Raw genomic sequence first — 6,772 nt, 5'->3', positions numbered from 1 at the left:
ACGCGTGGGGCCACGGTCCAAGAATCTTTGTCTCTGAAAATGGTCTCCTGTCTAATTTGTTTAACACACTCCGGAGAATGTCGCGTTCGGTCTCATAAAGATGACAAAAACACAACATGTGTTCCACCGTCTCCTCACAGTTGCACGAGTCACAGATTGGTGCGTCGGACATGTCCAGAAGGAATGAGTACGCTTTCGTAAAAGCCACCCCTAACCAGAGGCGGCAAAGTAATGTTGCATCACGGCGGGGTAAGTTCGATGGAATTTGTAGCCTCAGTGTAGGATCCAGCCGGTGGAGATGACAGTTCGTAAAAATCGGGCTGCTCCATGACGTTTCTGTCTCGGTTTGAGCGAGTAAGCGAAGACCCCTCGCTGCGTCTGTCCTTGATAAGGGTATAGGAACAGTCAGGGTTTCCTAATGGGCTTACCGGGCGGCATCATCAGCAAGGTCATTACCGACGATGCCACAGTGCCCCGGCAGCCATCGAAAGATGATGTCGTGTCCGTTCATGAGGGCTTGATGGAGAACCTCTCTGGTCTCAAACACCAGTTGTTCATGTGTCTTGCGTCGTAATGCCGACTGCAGACTCTGAAGGGCTGCCTTGGAGTCACAAAAAATGACCCACTTTCGAGGTGGTGTTTCTGTGATGTAATTAACAGCAGCACGTAGGGCGGCAAGTTCTGTTGCCGTAGAAGTCGTTATGTGGGACACTTTGAACTTCCTTGTGACTTGTAAGGTCGGGATGATAAAAGCGCATGTGGAGCTGGTGGCTGAGACAGATCCCCAGACGGGGGCGAAATGCGAAAACACCCGTGTACTTAGATTTAGGTGCACTTTAAAGAACCCCAGGTGGTCCAAATTTCCGGAGTCCCCCACTACGGCGTGCCTCATAATCAGATCGTGGTTTTGGCACGTAAAACCTAATGATTAATTAAATTAATTAGATCCCCAGACACATGACCAGTACAGATGACCAGTACAGATGTTAAATAAGCCTGCCTTCAGAAATACGGCATGTTGCCACATTGGTCAAATGCTAATCGCATAACCTTCGACAGTCATCGTGAGATCAGTTCTGCCGTAATTTTTTTCCCGCATCATTTGACACACCCGGAAACATATAGAAAGAAAAGGTCTGGCAGTACTAATCCGTTAACCACTAAGAATGCAGCATATGGCAGTGAAATGCAAAATTAATAAACCGTTAGGTAACGAAACCGGCATGCACAAAATGGCTCCGAATCCTACTTCGTTAACTATCGCACTAATAACGTGCTCGCGGCTCTGAATTTCTACAATGCGTACACAGAAAACGTTATGATATTAATCGAACGTGTGGGACAGAAATGTGCGATTGTCGAAAGAGCAACAGAAAGCTAAAGGATCCTTGAATGAAACTTCGAATGAGAGGCCTCACGACAGGAAGCTTAGGCCTCTCTTGCACACACTGCCTCTTGCGTAGAGAAAGGCGTCAAACGTTATAATTATTATGAATCATGTCAACTTCCACGAAACACCAGACAGAGAAAAAGAGAAGCGGGCTAGTAATTGTCTTTCGAAGTGTACACCACGACCAGCGAAAAGGACAGCGATGCGAAAGAGATGAGGAACGATATAAAGGCACCTCAGAACATGCAACATCGCCCGCAGAGTATACATGCGAGCGCTAGGGACGAGAGTCTAGTCCCGTGGTTTAGAAGATTTCTAGTACAGATTTGCGAGCCTCGTAACGAGTTGAAGTACGACCTTTCGGAAATAAGAAGCCATTGGGCGCAGTTCGAGCAAGAATAAGTTACCGGAACTTGCTCAGCAGCACACCTTAGTGCTGAAAGTTGGGAGTTCGAACATCAAGGGCTCAAGCGTTTCGCTCTATAGTGTCCTCAAGCATGGCACGAAGGTGAAGGTGATGCACAATACATTGACGCAGCCGATGCGTATCTTGAGCAATATAGAGACTTAATGGAGCGGGTTAAAGCCAGTCAGAGATTGGTGTAGGGCACGATCCCTCTAAGACACGTTACTTCGGGGTGCTAGCGCATTAGGTGATGGCATATAAGCAGTCGAGCGTCGTCGAATGTTCATGAGGGATCATCAGTGAAGTCAAGGTTGTGCTCTGAAGCCGCCAGATCATGAGCTGCCTCGTTTCTTGAGATGCCAAAGAGTGATGGTACCCACTGAAACATCAGTGTTCTTCCTTCGTATGTGATTTGATGGACCTTCTTGAATACTTTATGTAAAAGGGGTGAGACATCGTTGGCGCTGGACAACCGGCTGAGAGCCCCGGACCACGGTATCCGAGAAAAAAGCTTAATATTAGCCTAGGCACACAGCTTGGAATTATGACTTCCAGCCGATACCGCAGACTATGCGGACAGCATAGTGTTGCACGGGCTGCACTACTACTACTACTACTACTACTACTACTACTACTACTACTACTACTACTACTACTACTACTACTACTACTACTACTACTACTACTACTACTATTACTACTACTATGGAAATAGTGTCAGCATTTCATGCTGCAACACAACAGCAGTTGGTTGGGTTCCATCGCCCTCTAGGTTGGGTTCCAGCAGCAAGGTTTCATCGCCTTCCAGAAGTCCGTGTCAAAAGCAGCATTCGTTCTATCGCAAGCCAGTGCCGCTGCTTCTCGGACTCGGGGCCACATCAAGGGCAACCCTTGCAGCCCGGCCAACCCGGGAGCTGCACCCGGTCTGACGAGCGCGCCATGTTTCGCGTCAGAGCCGCCAGGGAGAGAGGACGAACTTCGAACGCAAAGGCGTTCGCTGCCGGCCCGCTTCTCTCGGGCCCCGCTAAGCCTTCTTTGTAGCCCAGGCGAGCGAACGGGCGAGCGAGAGAACAGCTGCGGAAGAAGGCAGCAGCAGCCGCCGGCGAGCGTTTTTTCTACCTGACACCGAGAGGGGATTCTCTTCTTCACAACGCCCGGTGCGCCGCTAGCGGCGCGCTCTCATCGGTTACAAAGAGAGAAGAGAGCATAGTACGCCACCACCTCTCTCTCCGTATCAGCCTGCGCGCCCGCGGGCCCTCAAACGGCGGAGAGCTGCAGCCAGCGGCCGCCGATTCGTCGTCGTCGTCGTCGGCGAAGTCTAGCGCGAGCGCGCGCGCCCGTCAAGCTTCCCATCGCAGAGAGAGGTTCGTCTCGTCGACGTCGTCTTATAAACGTCTACAGCTGTACCCGCTCCTGCTGCGCTGCCTGCGCAGAAGGAACGTCCCGGTGTTGTGCTACTTGGCGGCTCGCCGCGTTTCTAACCTCGCGGCTTGTGCTTGTGTGTGTGGGTGTGTGTATTTGTGTGTGTTTCTGTGAGTGCTTTTATTTTTATTTATTTTTTTTTGCACCTCACGGGTACGCTACACACTAGTTCCTGTGTATACACCGGTGAAGTGAAGTGCGCGATCGTGTTGTTGGTTAAACTAGCCGGTGTTGTGCGTTGGAAGAACCTCACCGCAATCACGGAGTGTTCTTGAGGAGAGAAATCTCTGCTTGGACGAGATGCGTTGTGTTTCCTGCGAGCAGTAGCGCTGTCGCGCCTGGTTGGGAGTGTTGGGAAACAGACGTCTTTCAAGCGCACTTTTTTTTCAGCCGAGTTTTCTAATTGAGCCATTTCTTTTTATACATAAATATTCCTCGAGTTGTCCCGCTACTCTTTGCAGCTATCCTTAGATCTGTGGCCTCGAAACCAAAGTTTGATCGAATCGTTGTATATCGCTGTCGAACTAGACGCTGATGTAGCGGCCTGGAGTTGTGCAGGTTGAGCGCAGTCCGAAGAAGTGTAGGCCCGGAGAAGATTTATGAGGTTCGTGATGAAGTGCGTCTCGGGCCCCGTGTTTTCAACGTCTCCAGCTCGCAGAAACTCCAGCGTTCTTCGCTGACAGAGGTCCGGTTTTGCAAACCGATCACTCGGGGGACTTCGATGCTGCGAATGCTAGTTTTTTACTGAAAAGGGGCTGTTTTCGCCGCGAAATACCGTGTGCGAAAAATCGAAGGTCGTTCGCTGACTGGTAGCAGGCGACTGGTCGCTCGGTCGGTGCTGCAGACAGGTTGACCCGCATTCGTAATTGCTCGGTCGTTCCTTCTGCCAATTTGTTTCTCGCTTTGCTATTTTAGTTTATATCATTTTTCTGTCATTTAACCACTGCGCTAAGACGCTCGTGGCCTATGGATCTCTAGGCGGTTCAAGAAAGCCCGGTTTCTCATCGTCGGTTCTTTTTCTGTCTGTATTCTTTCTTTCGAAATCTCTATTTTCTTTTTTCTTCTCTTACGTTCACATCTCGCTTTCTTTTGTTGGCACGTCTTTCCTAATCCTACGCTGTCAGATTTAGCCATTCGGCTTCATTTCTATTCCCCTGCCTTCTCGCGTTTCCTTTTAAAAAATTTTATGCATCTTTGGTAAACCCCTTGTAGCCTGCTTCGTCGAGGTCTTTCACACGGAATCAAATTTAACGCTAATCCCTTTTTGCTGCCTCTTCTGGCTTTTGTGACACTGTAGTCTGTAGCACCTCTTTTTTTCGCTTGGAGAAGTTATTCACTCTTAATTTCTTTTCTGGTGCTTTCTTTAGTATAGTCGCGAAGTGGTTGTTCGCCGAAGCGAGTTCTATTGTGTAATGTCACCGGTTGTAGCGACAAAAAGCGGCCCCCGCTCCACTTTTTCCGCGATCTTCAACCCCGGCGGCTAAAGGGATTAAAACCTTAAGAGCGGGAATTGTTGCTCTGCTCCTTTTTTTTTTTTCTCTTCTTTCACTCGCTCTCCGGTAGAGAGGCCTTGATTCGCCGCAAATGTGGCGTGCTTTTTCCGAAACGTTCAACGAAGCGCGCTTTTGTGTTCAGTAACCTCGACACGTTTATCCTCACCGCTTTACCCTTTTTGTAACCGCGTCAGCAGTAGCTTGCCTTTTTTTTTTTCATCCACGACATTTTCTGCTTCCAATTGCCACTGGCTGTTTCCGTGTCTGGTGTTTATCTATGTTTCATCTTCGGTTAAACGCACGACACCTGCAATACTATATATTTTCTCGTCCCATGCAGTACTCCCACTGAAACAGCGAAAGATAAACAGCCCCGAAAAAACAACTTCCGGTTTACACTATCCGGAAGTAAGATTCGGGTGTCGAGAAACAAGGAAGCAAGAGAAGGTGCGAGCCCGCGCGATATCTCGGCATCGGTCGTATTCAGGCTTGCGAAGTTAATCGCTTAATTCGGACACCGACTGGGCGGCCCACTACGAAATCAAGCCCTCCTCTCTTTTGAGACAGTCTCGTGTCGTTTGGTTGGTGCATTATCTGCGGTTCACAAAACAATTTGAAGCAGATAAGTAGACAATTAAAAAAAACGACGAACGAGATATATATAAAGAGACGATTTGTTGACAACCGGAAGCGTTGCGGCTTTGCCCGGAATTCATGTGTTTCCTCTGGCCTTTCCTGAATCGTCGTCGTTCGAGGTCTTGAGCACACTTCGAACCGTGTCATTGGCCGCTGGCCCAGCCCATCTGCGGTTGTGCTGAACTTGTTGAGTGTGCTCCGCAGTGCTGTTTTTCTTACGAAGAGCCGCAACAGCTGTCGCCGAGAAGAGACCTCGCACGGCAGCCTGTCAAGAGCGCTTTCGTGTTTGTCGACGCCACAGCTTCGGGAAGCGTGTATTGTACTTCTTAACGCGGTGAATGAACGTTTGGCGTCAGCGAACAAAGGCTCTCCGGTTTCTGTGCTGAAGTCTGCCGAAGTATTGTGTCTGTTTCTCCAACATAGTGTGTCGCCTTAGCCCTTCCTCCGCGCTCGTGCCACAGCGTTTCTACGTACGTCACAGTGTTTCTGCTGACATCACAGTGCGCGCGCACGCGTGTGTGTGTGCTTCAGAGAAAGAGAGAAGCAAGTCGGTTTGCCACAGCGAATCGTCAGCGAACGGAGGTTGTGCCCAACGCTGAAGAAGTTGGCCCCGTGCGCATTCCACAGCTCCCACACTCCTGCACTGCATGATATCGGATTAACCCGGAACTCTCGAACAAGGTGAGTCCCCATGATGTGCCCCTCATCGGGCTTTTTATTTCGCTCTTGTCCGGGGGACATTCAAATAATGAAAATTTTCTCATCTAATGCGGATGTTCGAGAAACATCGGCTTCGAATATGTGGAATCGTAGTACCAAACATGTATCCATACTTTCTAAAAATAATCAACTAAAAAGATTGCATATATACAGGATGTCCCAACTATCATGCACCAAGATTTTTAAAAAAGAGCAGTTGTGTTACTCGAAGAGAACGTGCATATTCTTTCCACTACAGTGGAGTAGCCGCCAGTAACTTTCTCATTACGGGGATTTAATAGGTCATTCTATTATCTAACTCGAGAAGCACTGTCCCAATTATCAAAGTGTCAATAAGAAAATTGTAGAGCAACATTTAAAACTCCCGATACAGCTTTCTGTTGCTCAATACGTGCTACAGAAAAGTGTTTTTCCGAGCTTGAAAGAAGCCCGCGAATACACGCGAAGTCCCTCGAGCAGCCATTCGCGCGGCAATCTTGCGTGTATTCGCTGGCTTCTTCCATTCTCGAAAAAGCACTTTTATGTAGCACGTATTCAGCAACAGAAAGCTGCATCGGGTGTTTTTCATGTTGCTATAGAATTTTCTCGTTGGCACTTTTAATCTAATTATAATATTTGAGAAATTGAATTAAGACCAATTATGTAATTAGGCGGAATGCAAAAAATAATCTGGGTATCCGGCAAACAACGTTAGCTTGGTTTTGT

At 48.5% G+C, this 6,772-nt stretch overlaps 1 protein-coding gene across 1 annotated transcript in view; it reads left to right on the top strand.

Moving 5' to 3' along the window:
* The first annotated feature begins 3,019 nt into the window (after positions 1-3,019).
* Positions 3,020-6,772, top strand: part of LOC119457564 (neuroglobin-like) — a 262,693-nt gene continuing 258,940 nt past the window's right edge. Inside the window, exon 1 of the mRNA XM_037719171.2 lies at positions 3,020-6,028. The gene's annotated coding sequence lies outside the window, so the exon portion shown is untranslated. The remainder of the gene's footprint in view (positions 6,029-6,772) is intronic.

Source organism: Dermacentor silvarum, chromosome 7 (genome assembly GCF_013339745.2).
Source record: "Dermacentor silvarum isolate Dsil-2018 chromosome 7, BIME_Dsil_1.4, whole genome shotgun sequence".
Taxonomy (NCBI): Eukaryota; Metazoa; Arthropoda; class Arachnida; order Ixodida; family Ixodidae; genus Dermacentor; species Dermacentor silvarum.
This window is presented reverse-complemented; position numbering and strand designations above follow the sequence as displayed.